This window comes from Cryptotermes secundus, unplaced genomic scaffold (assembly GCF_002891405.2).
Source record: "Cryptotermes secundus unplaced genomic scaffold, Csec_1.0 scaffold33, whole genome shotgun sequence".
In the NCBI taxonomy this organism is placed as follows: Eukaryota; Metazoa; Arthropoda; class Insecta; order Blattodea; family Kalotermitidae; genus Cryptotermes; species Cryptotermes secundus.
This window is the reverse complement of record NW_019727088.1, coordinates 148,253-165,833: the sequence shown is the minus strand read 5'-3', so window position 1 is coordinate 165,833 and position 17,581 is coordinate 148,253. Positions and strand designations below refer to the sequence as shown.

Genomic DNA, 17,581 nt, shown 5'->3' with positions numbered 1-17,581 from the left:
CTCAAACCCTCTATCTTCCGGCTAGTGGGATAGTGCCTCAACCAACTCCACAGTCTGAATAAAGTAGCGAATATCAGATTTGAAATTTTCACGGTTGTGAAATTTCATATTGTGTTCTGAGTCACAATCCCTTCGGAATATTTGTGATCACCTCCTAAACTACACGGTGTCATGACCCAGAAGACTACAAAATGAGAACGAACTGCCGCCATCTTCATATTTCCCGTGGCGGTAGGTGGCGAGTGGAGAAAACTTAATTTGCCGTCGACGCCCGTTCAGTTTATCAACCCGCTTACACTTTTTTCTCTCATTATTTATTTTATTCATAAGTACTAACTCATTCTCATATTCAGTTTATTTACTGGTCTTCTTTCAATATTGTAAGTTTCTGTACACGTGACACCGGCACTGAGCCCATAGGCCCACTATACTTAGCTGGGTACCGCGTTGTATGCACTGTGGGTACCGAAGTGAAGTATTGAACGGCTGCACACCGGGTGTTTCAAAAACCGAGTGGTCATTCAAATGACGAGTTTTTCTTCTTTCTAGAACATAATCTTTTCGTTCTATTGCCTGCTTCTTTTTCTCTTCCATTTCCATTACATCCTAAATTTCCTTATCTCCTACTTCTCGTTGCTAAACAATGACTGTGTAAACAACGCCCGCTGGCAGGCAACAGATTCCTAACAAGTATAAACTGAACAGAAACAGAAGAACTGTTTTTTCTGTGCGGTCCGTGCTGATATGTTATAAGCAGGACAATTAGTGAGAGTGCAGTTTAGGGAAGCAGAGTTAGCGAGTTAGAGAAATGCAGTTCAGTCGCTGTGAGCTATTGCTATCAGTAGCTGGTAGATGAGTCACGGAGATAGCTCGGGAACTCAGAGTAAGGGAAAGGTCGGCCGCGCCATAGTTCAAGCTGTTAGTCGCTGGGTTCCCACCGCGGTGGTCCGGGTTCGATCCAGGGCCTGGTCAAGTGGGATTTGTGGCGGACAAAGTGGCCCTGGGGAGGGTTTTCTCCGAGTACTTCTGTTTCCCCTGCCATTCTTGAATCCACCAAATTCTCCATCATCATAATCACCCGGGGCAGGCTACAATAGGCCAATCATTGGCCGCCGTGTCGAGTGGACGCAGTTGGACTCCACCCCCCACTAAGCGAATTTAAGAAAAAAAAATAAAAAAGGGAACGTCCGCCGTTTGAAGCCGTTACTAGGCAACGACTGATGACACAGCAGGCTGAGAAGACTTAGTATTTGCTGTAGTGAACTTCCGATTGTGTGACTTAGCGGTAGCGCTGTAGTTGCGTGTAGTTAAGATCTTTAAGTGGTCTGTTACGGGAACAACTTTACCTTTCTTACCAGCACTAAATGGAAGTGAGTGATCAGCTTCACGCCCTTGTCGCTTTTCCGCATGGGATAGAGCACCCGATACCCATTCGATAGGAGGCTCTGTGGAACCCAGAGTCGGTATAGACGCTGTGGTGTAGAAGGAAGACTTGTACTGCCGGGAATTGAACACGGGACATCCAGCCCTTAGCGCGTCGCTATGCCGACCTAATTATCCCGACATCATGGAGTTAGTTAAGGATTCTGTGACACATGTCGAAGCCATGCTGCTTCGAATGAAAGAAAGAAGTGCTTTTTAATTACTATCATTGAACTCTGAAGGCCTGGCTACTGTGAGCCCATCTGGCTGCTTGGTATAATGGTAACGCGTGGGTCTCTATTGGGAGTTCCCTGCTCGGTTTCCAAGACTGTATTTTCTTCCTGATGTCTGTCGGTTTCACCTTACCTGAGTGATTAGTCAGTTACCATACTGCCTGATGGTATTATGTAGTGTCAGTTTATGCAGTTCACAACACATCGTTAGAAGATAAAGATACAAGCAAAGAGTCAAGAAGGAAGTCCTATTTCCAAAATAACGCCACGTGTGGAAGCAAAGCAATGGATTGCAGTGCAAGGCTCCTGCTTTCAGCTCTGCCCCCCCCCACACCATCCCCCAGCACATAAAAGCTTTTTCCGACATTTATTCTCCCACCACTTGCAACACGACACGGTCAGGACCAGGAACATCTTCCTGTGGTGGAGGGCTTGCAGTGGCGTATCGTGTCCGGTAAAAACGCGTCCTAAACGTCCTTGCTGTGGAGTAAGTGGCTCAGAACTTATATGATTGTATTGGATGTAATTGAATACTTGCACAGTTTTAATGGAACCTGAAGGTTCATTACCGTGTTCACAAGAGCCCTCCACTGGTCCCTATCCTGCCCCAGATCAATGCAATCCATACTATCCCATCCTATCTCTCTAAGATCCATTTTAATATTGTTCTCCCACCTACATTTTGGTCTTCCCTGTCGTCTCTTTCCTTCTGACTTTCCCACCAATATCCTATATGCATTCCGCTTCTCCCCCATTCGTGCTACATGCCCTGCCCACCTCATCCTCCTTGACTTGATCATTCTAATTATACTTGGAGAAGAGTACAAGTTATGAAGCTCCTCATTATGCAGTTTTCTCCAACCTCCTGTCACTTCATCCCTCTTCGGACCAAATATTCTCCTCAACATCCTCTTCTCAAACACCCTCAGTCTATGTTCCTCCCATAATGCTAAAGACCAAGTTTCACACCCATACAGAACCGCAGGCAAAATTATAGTTTTATATATTTTGTAGGGTCCGTAGTTATACAAAAAGTGTGACGGGTGCCAATGATGACATCGACAGATGTGAGACGAAAATGTCGAAGGGACAGTAGGTCTGTTGAGTAGTATGGACAGGTTTGAAAAATGTACTGAATTGACTAGGCCAATAATATGAAGGTTGCCTAGCAGTATTTTCTGTATTCCCAATATTTTTCTCAATCCCAGATTATTATATAGTTACAGCCCTACTTAAAATGTATGATGAAGTTCAGATGTTTGAGGGGTAGAGTAACAAATCTATTTGAAGACGTTAAGAGCAGATTGAATTCGCGGTGCTTCTGTTACAATTCATTTGTAACATGAAGATTGAAGTATTGTGACGTGTATCCACACTTCTAGGCGACGGCTGGGTAAACATATTCTAGCGAAGCGTACGCATGCAACAGAAGGACGTCCATTAGTAGGCAACGGACCAATAAACACACCTCCTTAACAATAGAGGCTGTTTTTCTGTGTGGTCCGTGCCAAGGAGTTATGAAGGGACACAGATAGAAGACGCAACTAAGTAGAATAGTCGAGTCAAGTGGAGAGTCGATTTCGAGGCACCAGCTCTCAGGGATATGAGCTTCGTAGCAGAATTAGCATTTGCAGAATAATAGCAAAAAAGGAACTGGACTGTGACAAGAATACTAGATTTGAAGTTACAGTGGGACTGTGAAAAAATCCGTTGCCAGGATAAGACCAGTGAAGAGTAAGAAGCGTAGTGCGTATGTAATGGTGAACTTGAAAATATGTGGAATAATGATAACGCTGTATTGCTTTTAATCCCAAACTGTGTGAATGTATAAGGTGCAATAAATCGAAACATCCGATACAACACTTGTTTTATAAGTCATGCACGCCCTCAGACCTTGACAGTATAGCATATAATTCCAATCTTCGTCTCTTATGGCTGTGAAACATTGTATCTTACATCAAAGAATGAACATAAGTTGAGGATATTTGAGAACATGATGTTGAGACGAATATTAGTACGTAACAGGAAATATGGGCAATGAGATGCAGAGGAAATTGCAAAAGGAGGGGACTCATAAATTGTAGTCTTCACGAGATATTGAAAGCATGGATCGCTCATTCGGTATAGCTACGGCTACGAACCGGATGGTGGGGGTCTTATTCCCGGCAGGGGCTAAAATTTCTCTGCTTCATACGGTTGAGACGCCTCCTATCTAATTCGTACTACGGATTCTGTCTCTAACGATAAAGTGACCGGGGCGTGAAGCTGACCACTCACTTCCATCTAGTGCCGAGATGAAGACTCTTGGAGCTATACATCCACTCCCCATATACTTATACATTGTGTAATGCTTATTTAATTAGGAAAAGGGTACCTGCTTTTACAAATTATTATTATTATTATGGTGCGACATTAGCGTTTTCATGGCAGTAAACATTGTGGTCACCTGCAATGTGACGCCGTGTAATTTGCAACAGAATATACAGCGTCACATCTTGAACACTGTGATTTTTATTATTAGGTTAATGTAATAAGGGAGGATGGGCGAGAAGTGTAGCACGCAATGTTAAAGAGACATGAGAGCTGCATAAAAATATTTGACGCGGAACTTGGGAAATCTCATGTGTGGCGGTAATATTGGAATGAATCATAAGGAAGTGTGTCTGTGTGTGTGAGGTTGTGGAAGGGATACCTTTAGCCCAGCGTGGGATTTACTGGTGGCCTTTTGTGAATAATGCATTGAAACTTTGGCGTTAATATGTTGCGCCAAATTTCTTGACCAGAAGAAGTCTCTTGAAATATCTCTGATCACGCTCTTCTTTATGAATACGGAGCGCCTTTGATATAGGCTACACGTGTTATAGTAATGTCGGAGAAGTTGCCGCACCTTTACGGCGTTATTGCTTTTGAGCTTCTTACGTGCTGTGATTGAAAACTTTTTTCTGACAGAAATTTCTGGATACGTACTACGATCCGTGTAGCAGTAATTTGCATAGCTCTCTGTTCCACCTCTTCTTCCAGTGGGATGCAAATTAATAATTTTCAATATATTCCCTGGCTTTTTTTAATGAAAATGGAAAGTTTCCAGTATTTCCAGTTAAACATGCGATAACAAAATATTGAAAGTTGATGTGAATGTGACATCCTCTTTTCAGTGATACGCTAATAAAATATATTAACTTGTTTTCGTGCACAGTTTTCGAAGATAGTATCCATATTGCAGAGCTATGCTGTCGGATATCATAGAAACCTTAGCTCATCGAATCTGATTCCTAAAGACTCTTGATGGCTTTGTCTTCGTGTTATGCTCGCTCAGTGCCTAAACGCTCGTGAGAATAATGCTTGCAAATTTCGATGCATTATACCGCTCAGAACCGTCTGTGTTAGGCAGCAAAGAAATTTCCTGACTTCTGTTATACCGACACAGTGAAAGAGCTTTGTAAGAGTTAGTGGGGCCGCGCTATAGCTCAAGCGGTTAGTCGCTGGCTTCCCACCGCGGCGGCCCGGGTTCGATCCCGGCATCTGGTCAAGTGCGATTTGTGGTGGACAAAGTGGCGCTGAGGCAGGTTTTCTCTGAGCACTTCGGTTTCCCCTGTCAATCTTCATTCCACCAATTTCTCCACAATCACCCTCACCTATCATCCGGGGCTGGTACAATAAGCCAGAAGTGGCCGCAGTACAAGGGACTTAGTCCCACCCCACTAGCAATAAAAGAAGCAGTTAGTGTCTCAGTTCTGTAGCTTTGGTGTTAGATTTATGTTAGTGATTAGTAATATTACCTTCATGCTGAAATGCATATAGTTTTCGTATATTTATGCAATTCACGTTTTCTTTCAAATGTGACCTGCTAATCAGTCGCTAAATATGTAAACCATCTTCACGCATTTTTACTGAAAGAAGCAGCCGAGCGCCGGCATCGGTAGGCCCATGTTTCAAATATCGACCCAGAGACTGGCTGCTTGGAACGATCTTTCTGTAATTTCCTTAGTTACGCCAGACAAATACTGAGGTCACGACCACTTCCTTCGATATCCTCTCCAGTTTATCATGTACTAATCATCATTTTCTTACATCTCATAATTTGAGCTGTTAAAACAGTCCGAGGCACGTGGTGGCATAGTTGATTGAGCCAACCCGGAAGGTCGCGAGTTCGATTCCCGGTAAGGCCGTTAGTTTTCTCAATACAGTGAATCCTACCAGCCGCATTATGGCCATTGGATCGACTCGGCCTCTAACAGGAAGTAGTACCAGAAATCTTCCTACGGGTAAAGGGCGGCCAGCGCGTAAGCCTGACAGTCTCACCGCCATCTATGAGTCAGTTGTCTAGAAAATGTGGTAGTCTCACAACTCTATGGACCTCCACGGTCTGTTGCAGGGATATATTTACCCTTATCTTTTTTATTAAAACAATATTTAAATAAGCAATAAATATATAATAAATGCCTGTATTATTTGTGTCACTTCAAGCTAGTTGGTTGTATGTCAGACATATCAACGCTGAGCTAAACTTTAATTTCAGACCCCGTTAGACTTCAGTACCTATAATATAAACAGGTACGCGTCCTTAGAATGATTTACATAAACAGATTTTCTAAAGGGTAATCTCGCTGACAGTGTATTGGATTAGCCAATAGAATTACTGTAATCGCACAGTAACATAATTGCTCTCCGCACAGCTCAAGGAACTGCTTATGCGTGAATTGAGACACAGTAACTAACGTTATTCCAATCTTGACACAGTGTGAATCGTAACTTAATTCCGTTTCTTGTGGGGAAGCATAGCATTATTGTACGGCTAACAAGTCCATGATGCGTACAGACTCAGTACTGAGGTCTTGTCATCAAGGATCCTCCGTTCACCGAACCAGCATTGCTGAGATGAGGGTGTGATTAGCGAAATTCCATACAAGACCCAGAGATATTAATATCTGGAAATTCCAAGGTGTGCGTATGGATGTAGGATATATGTACAATATCACTGTATACCTTCGAAACGCACCAGACTGTCTGCGCAGTTTCGCTGGCGAGCGCGTTGAAATGTAACAAATCGCATATTACTTTGTTGATGCTGCTAATTTTAAACAGTGATTCAATTATGCATCAGCCATGTGAATTCTGCAGAATGTTGTTTGACGAGAATTATTGCAATCAGGGCCCTACTGCAGTGACGGTGCCTTGTTACTCAGCCATTCTGATGAGTGTTCACTGGCTACGAAGCAGACTAATACGCCTGGTATTTCATTGGATAGTCACTGGATAGTACTGTTTCAAATAAAAGTTATTGGTTGTGTAATTTATTTATATATTTTTTGTAGGATGAAATTTTCCTTAGATAATCGATCTACCACATCTGAAATTCATGCAAAATACGATTTAAATTAAGTTCACCTGTCAAGGCCGCGCCATAGCTCAAGCGGTTAATCGGTGGCTTTCCACCCCGGCGGCCCGGGTTCGATCCCTGGTGTGGTCAAGTGGGATTTGTGGTGGACAAAATGGCGCTGGGACAGGTTTTCTCCGAGTACTTCGGTTTCCCCTGCCACTCTTCATTCCACAAATCGCTCCACAATTACCCTCACCTATCATCTGGGGCTGGTACAATAGGCCAGAAATGGCCGCAGTACAAGGGACTTAGTCCAACCCCACTAGCATTGAAAAAAAAATTTCCTTTCAAAATGAAGTTTATAATTTAAAAAAACTCAGAGATAAAAATTATTGTAAATGAAATTTATAATATAATATTTGAATTATCTTTCTTTATATTATAATAGAATTTTCTTCAATATAGGCTGAGGGTGTTTGAGAACAGGGTGCTGAAGAGAATATTTGGACCGAAGAGAGATGAAGTGTCAGGAGGTTGGAGAAAATTGCATAATGAGGAGCTTCGTAACTTGTACACTTTTCTAAGTAAAATTACAGTGACCAGGTCAAGGGGGATGAAGTGGGCAGTGCATGTAGCACGAAGGGAAGAGAGGAGAATGCATATAGGATATTGGTGAGAAAGCCGGAAGGAAGGAGACCACTTGGAAGACCAAGACGTAGGTGGGTGGACAATGTTAAATTGGTTTTTAGAGGGATAAGATGAGGTGGTATGGACTGGATTGATCGGACTCAGGACAGGGACCAGTGGAGTGCTCTTGTGAACGCGGTAATGAACTTCCGGGTTCCAAAAAATGCTGGGAAGATCTTGAGTAGCTGCACAGTTGGCGGTTTCCCAAGAAGGACTCAGTTCCATGAGTGAGTGAGTGAGTGAGTGAGTGAGTGAGTGAACATAATTTTCTTACGGTACGCTTATCTTCACTTCGCCAAATGTTGGGGGTTCTGCGGAATTCCTCTTGAGAAGCCGTGTTCCAGATACTGGCAGTGTTGTAAAATAAGGAACAGAAACAAGCCAAGGCATTCGGTCGCTCTCTGAAAACTTTTATCGAGCATGCTTTGGTTATTTCAATATGTAATCAATAAATCCTTCAAAATCTGGGCACATTTTCTTTTCCAGTTTAAAGGCAATTAGACAGTAACGTTGCGTATAAACAGATATGTATCAAAATACCAATTTCGTGTTCGAAACGGCAGGTAATTCCATTTGAAAATTCATCAAAATTATTTTTCAGAATTTCTGGAGAACAGCGTTTGTAATATCTTTTAAGAGACAGGCTATTCTGACAGAGCTTTTTTTTATTTGCTCAGTCTGTGGTGGTACGTTGAAGTTGGCCACGACCGTCTCGCCTCATGTCCTACTTAGCTCAGCAATCATAATCATTCTGTCATTTTCTTATCAGAACAGCCAACGTTCACACTTGGCATATCGTCATTGAATGAGGGAGCTCTGTTATGAAAGAGATTCCTGGTGTTTTGGTGAGGTCATAGAATTTATTCGGAATTTCGTTTGTACTGACTGAGATTGTTCATCGTTTATCTGTCTTTCCAGTGTAGTATCTTGAAACAGACAGTGGTTTTCTTCTTCAAAACCGTTATTCTCTCACTCTTCAATGTAATTTGACATTTCAAAACTTTTCAATTAAAACAGTGCAAGAAAGAATTAAACTAAATTCGCGCCCTTCCCGTAAGGAGGAGGTAGGAGAAAGATGAAATTGTGCATGTGCCTAAGCACCACGCTATGAAGACGTGGCAGTAAAAGCCGTACTAAACCATTCTCCTCCGTTTTCTACACTTCGTATTAATCCTGGCCTGTTTTCCATCAGAATTAATCTGGTACTATGGATCTTACAGATTGTCAGTAGGACTCCCAGGACGGGGGATCAGCTCTGTCGCAAGGCCGCTACCCATACAGGACGACACAAACATAGAAGAAACGAGGACAATCATCCATGCCTTGAGTGGGATTCGAAACCACGATCCCAGTGTTTGAGCTTGTGAAGATATTTCATTCCGTAAACGACACCGCCACTGGGATCGGCGCAGTAAGTCTCTAGCATTATTCATATCCGCATTAGAAAAAGTTGAGTACACAGTTTCACGCTCTGCCCGCATAACCCACATGGATATAGTCCACGATACATATTGGATAGAAAAATGAATGTAACCCCTTACCGAGAAATGAAGTCCAGTTACCAGTACGTAGGAAATACTGGTAACTGTAGTGCTTTAGCTATATCTGCCTGGGCTCAATGGTGATCAGAAATAGAGTCCCATAATTCTGTTGGACACAATTGCGGCTCTTCTCATCTCGCAGTCTATTGTCACTAACAGCCTCCCCTCCGCAGAATCACAACGGAGTCACGGGCTTCAATTTGCCTAGTCAGAGGTTCACACAGTATCCACTGAACCAACATGGTCATGAACATTACAACGGTCCCATGTCCTTTTGACCGCAATCTGTCCCTTAATATCAAACAATTCCCTTGCAAGGAGTGAAAACAAATATGTTCCGAGGGGTTGGTAATGGTTTCTGTCTCCCCATGGCAGACATATCGGATTACGTAAGTATTCAGTGCTTCAAGAAGTTGTTTGTTATTGGTCCGTTATGGCACCGTTATCGACTATGATGTAATAGGAGTAAATTAATTCAGGTAGGTCTCTATAAAAGAGATGTTTACTGCGAAATAAATTTTAGAGAATAGTTATTAAGCGCAGTATATCTCCCCAGTTACATAGCTCACATCCTGTCAATAGGTCTAATGAACATAAAACTAATAATATAAATTTAATTGTCAGTGGATTCATAGCAGCATTTTGATTCGAGTATTTAGCATCTTAAAAGTTACGCTCATATTGGCAATAATCTTAATAAACATGCGGTAATTTATTTCATTGCCTTTACATATTTTGCCCCATAAGGGTCGTCTTCAGAAGACAGCACCACGCGGTAACGCACAGAACGTGGAATTCTGAGCACACGGTTCCCCGACACCTTCAGTCTATGGCCTCTCCTTCAGGTGAAAAGACCGAGTTTCCCTTTAATGCAATGCAACATAAAATTACAGCTGTATACATCTTAGTCTTTAAATTATCAAGTCAAGAGATGGGACGATTAGAGACTTTGAACCGAATTATAGCGACCATTCAAGGAATTTAATTTATTCGTATTTTTTCATGATGCAATTTTGATCATTTACTATGTTCTTATTCATACAGGATGTCCGGATGAAAGGTCTCCAAAATAAAATAATTATATCTCAGAAAGCATTTCTTACATACATTTATGGGTTACATCATTACAATGGGAAACTGTCTTTTTTTTTTTTAGTATGTAACTTTTTCAGTAAATATTTCTCCGTTTTCTTCCGCCATCTCCCTCAAGTTTTGAACTTTTCCGAGGATGGCGCACTTAACACTGAACACACAAGTGCAGCCAAATGCTCTGATGACACACGTAAAATACGATAATGTTTCGTCTAACAATTTCACCTAATGTTCTATGGAGTCCTGAAGAGACATTGCCTTGGTTATTCATGAAATCTCGTTATATAGCCTCCGCACCGACCACGCACAGAAAACTAATCAAGTGAACCACTCTTGGTCAACTATATCTCAAAATCACAGACTCACTCACGGTCTCATATTATCTCAAAGTCAAAGTCACATTGCGACTGACGGTCAGTCAGTCACTAAGTCTCGGTGTCGAGTCCCATCCAGAGCTCATGACCAGATATTTATTACTGTTGGACAATTACGGTCTTGATTCTGCGGTGCGCCAACGCAGTTTTTCTCGGGTCCGAGTCCCTTTGGACTCGCGACCATATTTTACTCTCTAAGATTTGAGACTTTCCTTCTTGTCGCCTCCTACGACTCGCAGGGTCACGATGGAGGTATTCGACCCCGCCTCCACACGGATGTACCTTGGTTTCCCTTCAATACGTTTAAATCTTTCGCCTTTTACTCCTAATGTTATCTGAAGTCACATTGCGACTGACGGTCAGTCAGTCAGTAAGTCTTGGTGTCGAGCCCCATCTGGGGCTCATGACCAGATATTTATTACTGTTTGACATTTACGGTCTTGCTTTTGTGGGGCGCCCTCTCTGACGAGAGGACGGGTGTGTCTTCTATATATGCTGCTGGCCCTTGCCAGCGCAGTCTTTCTCGGGTTCGAGTCCCTTGAGACTCGCGACCATATTTTACTGTCTCGGATTTGAGACTTCCCTTTCGTTGCCTCCTACGACTCGCAGGGTCATGGTGGAGGTATTCGACCCCGCCTCCACACGGGGGTAATGTTATCTACTGCCGAACACGTCTTATAAACAATTTGCACGGACCACACAGAAAACAACCTATATTGTTTACGAAGAGTGTTTACCTCACCGTTGCATAGCAGTGGATGTCCTATTGTTGAGCGTGTTCCCTTCCGAGGAATTGTGTTTACCGGATCGTTGTCTAGCAATGAGTATGCACATCACAATATTTACCAATTTATCATTGTAATGGAGACGCATTGTGTTTGCTACTAGGAAGGAATTTAATTTTTAAATATCATTTAGGTGAATTTCATGCATCGGAAAGTTAAGGGGTCGTGGGATACATTTGGCTCACGAAATGCTTGGGAGAGTTAAGTCATTTAATATTCATGAAACGGTCAATACAGAATTACAGAAGCCTCACCCGTCGGTGTAATGATAATATACATTTTTGTCAACAAATACGAAGTAGGGCCTCTGTTTGTCAAACATACGTTATCCACGGTCATCATGAGCCCCGGCATATTTCAGCTGTAACCCGCAAACTCGTTAATCAGAGTCGGCCATGGAATCATGTACATATACAGTAACTTTATTTTCTTCAGGCTTCAACACAATATCCACCTTTATTAAGTAATATTTATTTATTACTTATTTAACTTATCTTATGCAGAAGTTATTTAATGTCCCGTCTCTAAGGAACTTGTAGGCCTATTTTTGATATTTTTCAAGGCCTGTCTATGTATGTATGTAAGGGGTGGGTCATAAAAAACGTCCCCCGCACTGCGACATTCAAAGATCTATTGTGCTTCTCTGTCTGTCTATCTATCTATCTATCTATCTATCTACTGCTCTTGTGGGCCTTCGCTGCTTCTTCAGTTGCTTAATCTGTACACAGCCGGTACGATTCCTTGGACGGGGAATGAGCCCATTGCACATCCGCTACCTACACACAAACACACACACAACATTCATGTCTCGAGTGGGATTCGAACCCACGATCCCAGTGTTTGAGCGGGCGAAGACAGTTCATGTCCTAGACAGCGCGGCCGGCCACTGTGATCGGCATTTATTAAGTTCTATGCTATATAATTATTAATTGGCCAATCAACAGATTTGTTCACTGATATATTGGGTTTCTGGACTTTATCCATCGTCCTGGTTTTTAAGATAACAAATAAAAACACGACGTTTCGGAAACTGGATCTGTTTCCGTCCTCAGGTGAAGGAAACATATTTTGTGGTCTTCCTGGTATGTATATTTGGCTAATTTTGATTTTTCCAGTAAAACCTGTGCCAGGTTATATTTGTGCCCAACTGAGTAGGTTTTACCTAAAGAAGGAGATAGAATCCAGCCTCCGAAACGTTGTTTTGAAAAATAAGACGGTTTTTAGATAAACTCAGGTTGGCGGACAATGTCTCAAAAACATAATACACGTACTTTTATTAGTATGTGCTGTAGAGAGAAGAGGGGTGCAAGAATTAGCGAGAGTGTTAGCGAGTATATGTTTATTTGTTATCTTAAAAACCAGGACGATGGATAAAGTCCAGAAACCCAGTATATCAGTGTGTTATACACCATCGTCAGAATCCTATAGTAACTAACAGATTTGTTATTTGAGAGCAAGGAGGCAGTAATATCGCTTGGTGGGGTTGGATTTTGCGACATAGGTAAGTGAGCAGTACTGTGCGCATAGCAAACCGCCTCTAATAGAACCGATCATTTTTTGTTCATTGTACGACGAAATGCAGTCTAGAGGGCATGTTTGAGTAAGGGATGTCTCTCCTGTTCTGATTGAACCGCAGACAGCGCTCTTACGCTGGCTGCTACATGCAATTCTTAAGATCACATTACTTCTATCGATTTTCAGTCTTGCACATAGGGTTGTGAGACATCGAGGCTCCCATATTTTCTAGACAGTTGGCTCACAGATAGCGGTGAGATTGTCAGCCTTACGCGCCGGCCGGCCTGGAAGATTCCTGATACTCATTTCTGTTAGAGGCTGATTTAACCCCACGGCCATTGTGCAGTTCAAAGGATTATGTCAATTGAAATATCCAATAACCTCACCGGGAATTGATCCCGCCACTTCCTGGCTTGTTTCATAGTGCCTCAACCAACTGCACTACAGTTTGAGGCCGCGGCTGCCCGGGGTCAGATCAAGTGGGATTTGTGGTGGACAAAGTGGCGCTGGGGCAGGCTTTCTCCGAGTACTTCATTTCCCCTGCCAATCTTCATTCCACCAATTGCCCCACAATCACCCTCACCTGTCATCTGGGGCTGGTACAATAGGCCAGAAGTGGCCGCAGTACAAGGGACTTAGTCCCACCCCACTAACAATAAAGAAAACTGCACTACAGTTTACCCCCGTGTGGAGGTGAGTACGGAGTTAAGAGCACTAATCTGAAGCGAGCCCAGTTGGCACGACGTTCGCCCTGAGCTTCATTAAGCAACGCAACTGGTTACAGAATTTTTAGATGCAACAGATAGAAATACATGACCAAAAATGTAGATCTTATAACAGAGCTCCTTCGTGCTTATAAATTATAAAACACATCTGTTACAAAGTGTGCGGTTGATCTATTGAATCCGATTGAAAGTTTGTGCCTTTTATTTGCCTCACCCTGTACACGGGTCTAGACTTCTGATCCAATTGATTTGATTTCTCTGTCGAGGTTGCGTCATCCCGTCACAATTTAATTTTGTAAGACTGTATTGCGGGTTGCTTCTTGAAAGGAACTTTGGGTCTCTAGACTTATCTCGTGCATGCTTTCTTCTTTGTTAAGTATTGCTGGGATATATAGTCCACAGGAGTCTTGGTAACATATTTATACTATTACCAAGTTGACAGATCACGAAATAAATTTATATACACCCCTGTAATTATGCTGTGTACGCCCTTAATATCAAACACATTTATTTAGCGGTGTCATGAAAATTATATCTTGGACATGTAACTAATTAACAGACTAAGTAACTACCTACCTAACTAGTGCACTAACTAACTAATTAACCAAACTAACTCATGCAACATAGATTTTGTAACGTGGTTAATAATCGCTCGCTAGTCAATTTGTTCTTCCTTTATGGAATCCAAAGGTCCATTGCAACACTCACAAAACCCTCACATCGACCTTCATCCTGAGTAGGAATCCAGTTCATATTGTAACGTGTGTGAGTGACTACAGACGGGGTTTCGATTGGTAATGAGATTCATTGACTACTTACAGATTGTAACTACAAGTAATTAAAGCACTCTCGCTAATTCTTGCACCCCTCTTCTCTCTACAGCACATACTAATAAAAGTACGTGTATTATGTTTTTGAGACGTTATCCGCCATCTTGTTTTTATCTAAAACCCGTCTTACTTATTTTTCAAAACAACGTTTCGGAGGCTGGATTCTATCTCCGTCTTTAGGTAAAACCTACTCAGTTGGGCACAAATATAACCTGACACAGGTTTTACTGGAAAAATCAAAATTAGTCCAACATGCATATAAAGAAGGCCCCAGAATATGTTGGATTGAAGTGAAGATCTTGCAGATTGAGCCCAACACCACATAGAGGAAATACAAGGAATAAACCCACATGTCTGCTGGATCACCCCATCAGTCAACCCAGTTTGGACATCTCTTCAATCTGGACCCTCGTTATCACAGCGGAAGTCAAGAGACTGCAGCGCCGTCAAGTGTATATTGAGTGGAATAAATTTGTTTTTCTTGTGTTGGTACCTTAAGGAGTATTTCTTATCTCCAGCGATGATTTATATCGAGATACTTCTCTGGTGCAAGACCTCATACGTGTGGAGTTTCAATAATTTAATGTTTTGTCTCACCTCTCGCATATTGTTTGTGCTGTGTTTGATTTATGTGCCCCATCTTGGAGCTGGCACGGGTGTCCGGAGATAGGGAGTAGCTCTATCGATTGGGCCCAACTACATAGCTTTTACCTGAAGACGGAGACAGAATCCAGCCTCCGAAATGTTGTGTTTTATAAAATAAACCGAACGATTTTTAGATAGAGACAACGATGGATAATGTTCAAAATAATAGTATTTGTACTAATGTACCATCGTCAAAAATTTTAGATCTTATCAGCACATAATAAGTCTTTTCAGTTTGTTTTCACTAGTCGTTTCCTGGAAACGGATCCTAACAGTGTCCTCTGCTTACGTCATTACTGGCTGGTGAATGTCTCACAACTGACTGAGCCTGAGTCATACGTTAAGACCGACGGTCGGTAGGCCAGTCTGTCTTGGAATAAAGCACTGAACTTGGGCTTATGACTGGATTTCTATTACTGTCAGTCACTTGCGGTTTTGTTGATGTGGGGCGCTCTCTCTGACGAGAGGACGAGTCTTTCGTTTACAATTGCTGCTGGTCCTTGCCATCGCAGTCATTCACGGGTCCGAATCCCGTGGGACTGGCAAACATATTTTACTTTCTCAGATTCGAGACTTCCCTTTTCCCCGCCTCCTACGACTCGCAGGGTTGCGGTTGAGGTATTCGATCCCCTGACTATACTCTAGATTTGTATCCACTTATAACCTCTCGGCATGGACCGCACAGAAAACGACGTTCCTCTGATGCTGTTCAGTTGTTTTTAGTAACCTATTGCCTAGCAGGTGGCGTTGATTATAGAGTAATTACGAGTACCTAGCATCGGGTCTGCGTGCTACAGCAACCTCTCATCCTGTTTCCCTGTCTACCCCTACGGCCTACCACTCTGCTCGGTGGATGGATTCCTGAATTCCAAGGCTGAGAGATTTTGATGAAGTTGTTTTGGGAGGTCCTTTTGTTTCGTTAAGTGAACACCAAATTCCAAAAGCGTTTGAGATAAATGTTTAGGATCTTTTCAAGTTAAATATTTTTGGGGGCTGGGATAGTGTAGGCGGTATAGTGACTGACTACGGTCTGGACGGCCGAAGTTCGAGTCCCGGCAGGTGAAAGATTTTTCTCTTCTCTACGTCGCCCAGACCGGCTCTGGGGTGCACCCAAACTCCATCTAATGGGTATCGGGGGCCATTTCCACGAGGGTAAAGCGACCGGGGCGTGAAGCTAACCTCTAACTTGTGCCGAGGTCAGGTAAATGTTGATCTATACATCCACTCCCCCATACGCCTTCATGTTGTAGTGCTGAATTAGTTAAACACAGACAACTTTACCTCTACCATAAAAAGTAAATACCTATAGCACAATGAACAATTTCTGAGAGTGCTGGTGGACACCATATTCATGCATCTTGTTCTTCTGTTTCAAGCATCCACCACAAGTTCTAATCTTGAAACCCTTAAAGGCGTGTGTTTTTATCAGAGCAAGTATGATCGCCCTGGATGTTGCAAAGCCCCCACAAGAGATTGGTGCGGTGTTGACACAGTTCGCTGGCCATTCTGCTACACCTGGCCAGCTTCCAATTTGAGCCGCTAGAGTGAGCCTTCTCGCACCAGCGCTCCTACAGTCTGTTCCACAAAGTGTTATCTTGCATGTATATTTAGCATCGGTTGCCTGTATACGGTTATTTTTAGAAGAAGGTCGCAGTGCATGCCACACGTTGGAGGTCCGGTTTTAAACAGAAGCAGTAACACATTGTTATTGACTGCAGTCTTCTTTTCTCCTTTCTTACATTTTTTCGCTTTCTAGCTCATGTCATTCTCTTTTACTGTCCCTATTCCTGTTTCATTACTTATCTTTTCCTCTAGTTCCTTCTTTCTTCGCTCTTCTGCAACTCCATTTTGTCTCTTTTTCTTCATTCTTCATTTGGTCGTTCAGTTCTCTTAGTTTGTCTCCCTTTCTCTGTTACTTTCTCATTTATTCCATCGTTGTTCTTCCTTATTTCTTCCCCCCCCCTTGGCACTACAGCCCCAGTGGACCTAGGCCTACCTCCATGAACTTCTCCGTTCACTTCGGTTTTTCTAGATCTTACACATTCGGTAGGACTCCTTGGGCGAGTGATCAGCTCATCGCAAGGCTTCTACCTATACACAAACACAGAAAAACGCACATAAACATTCATGCCCTGAGCGGGATTCGAACCCACGATCTCGGTTTCCAAGCGAGCGAAGACAGTGCACGCCTTAGACCGCTCGGCTACCGTGACCGGCTCCTTATTTCTTACTTTCTGTATTTCATACCTTCTTTCTTCCTTCCTTCCTTTGATATCCTCAATTCTTCGCTTTCCCTTTCGCTTCATCCTTCCTTTTTCGTTTATTCCTACCTTTTCTTCCTTTATTGCTTTCTTTTTCCATTCATTTTGTTTCTCTTTCGGTCCTTCTTAATTTGTTCCAACCTTTCTCTCC

At 42.6% G+C, this 17,581-nt stretch overlaps 1 protein-coding gene and 1 long non-coding RNA gene across 2 annotated transcripts in view; one reads left to right on the top strand and one right to left on the bottom strand.

Moving 5' to 3' along the window:
- LOC111864275 overlaps positions 1-8,954 on the top strand; it is a 66,460-nt gene extending 57,506 nt beyond the window's left edge. The window contains exon 3 of the long non-coding RNA XR_004513008.1: positions 8,883-8,954. This is a non-coding gene — a long non-coding RNA (uncharacterized LOC111864275). The remainder of the gene's footprint in view (positions 1-8,882) is intronic.
- LOC111864273 (probable muscarinic acetylcholine receptor gar-1) overlaps positions 1-17,581 on the bottom strand; it is a 221,882-nt gene that overhangs the window by 96,940 nt on the left and 107,361 nt on the right. The window lies entirely within an intron of this gene.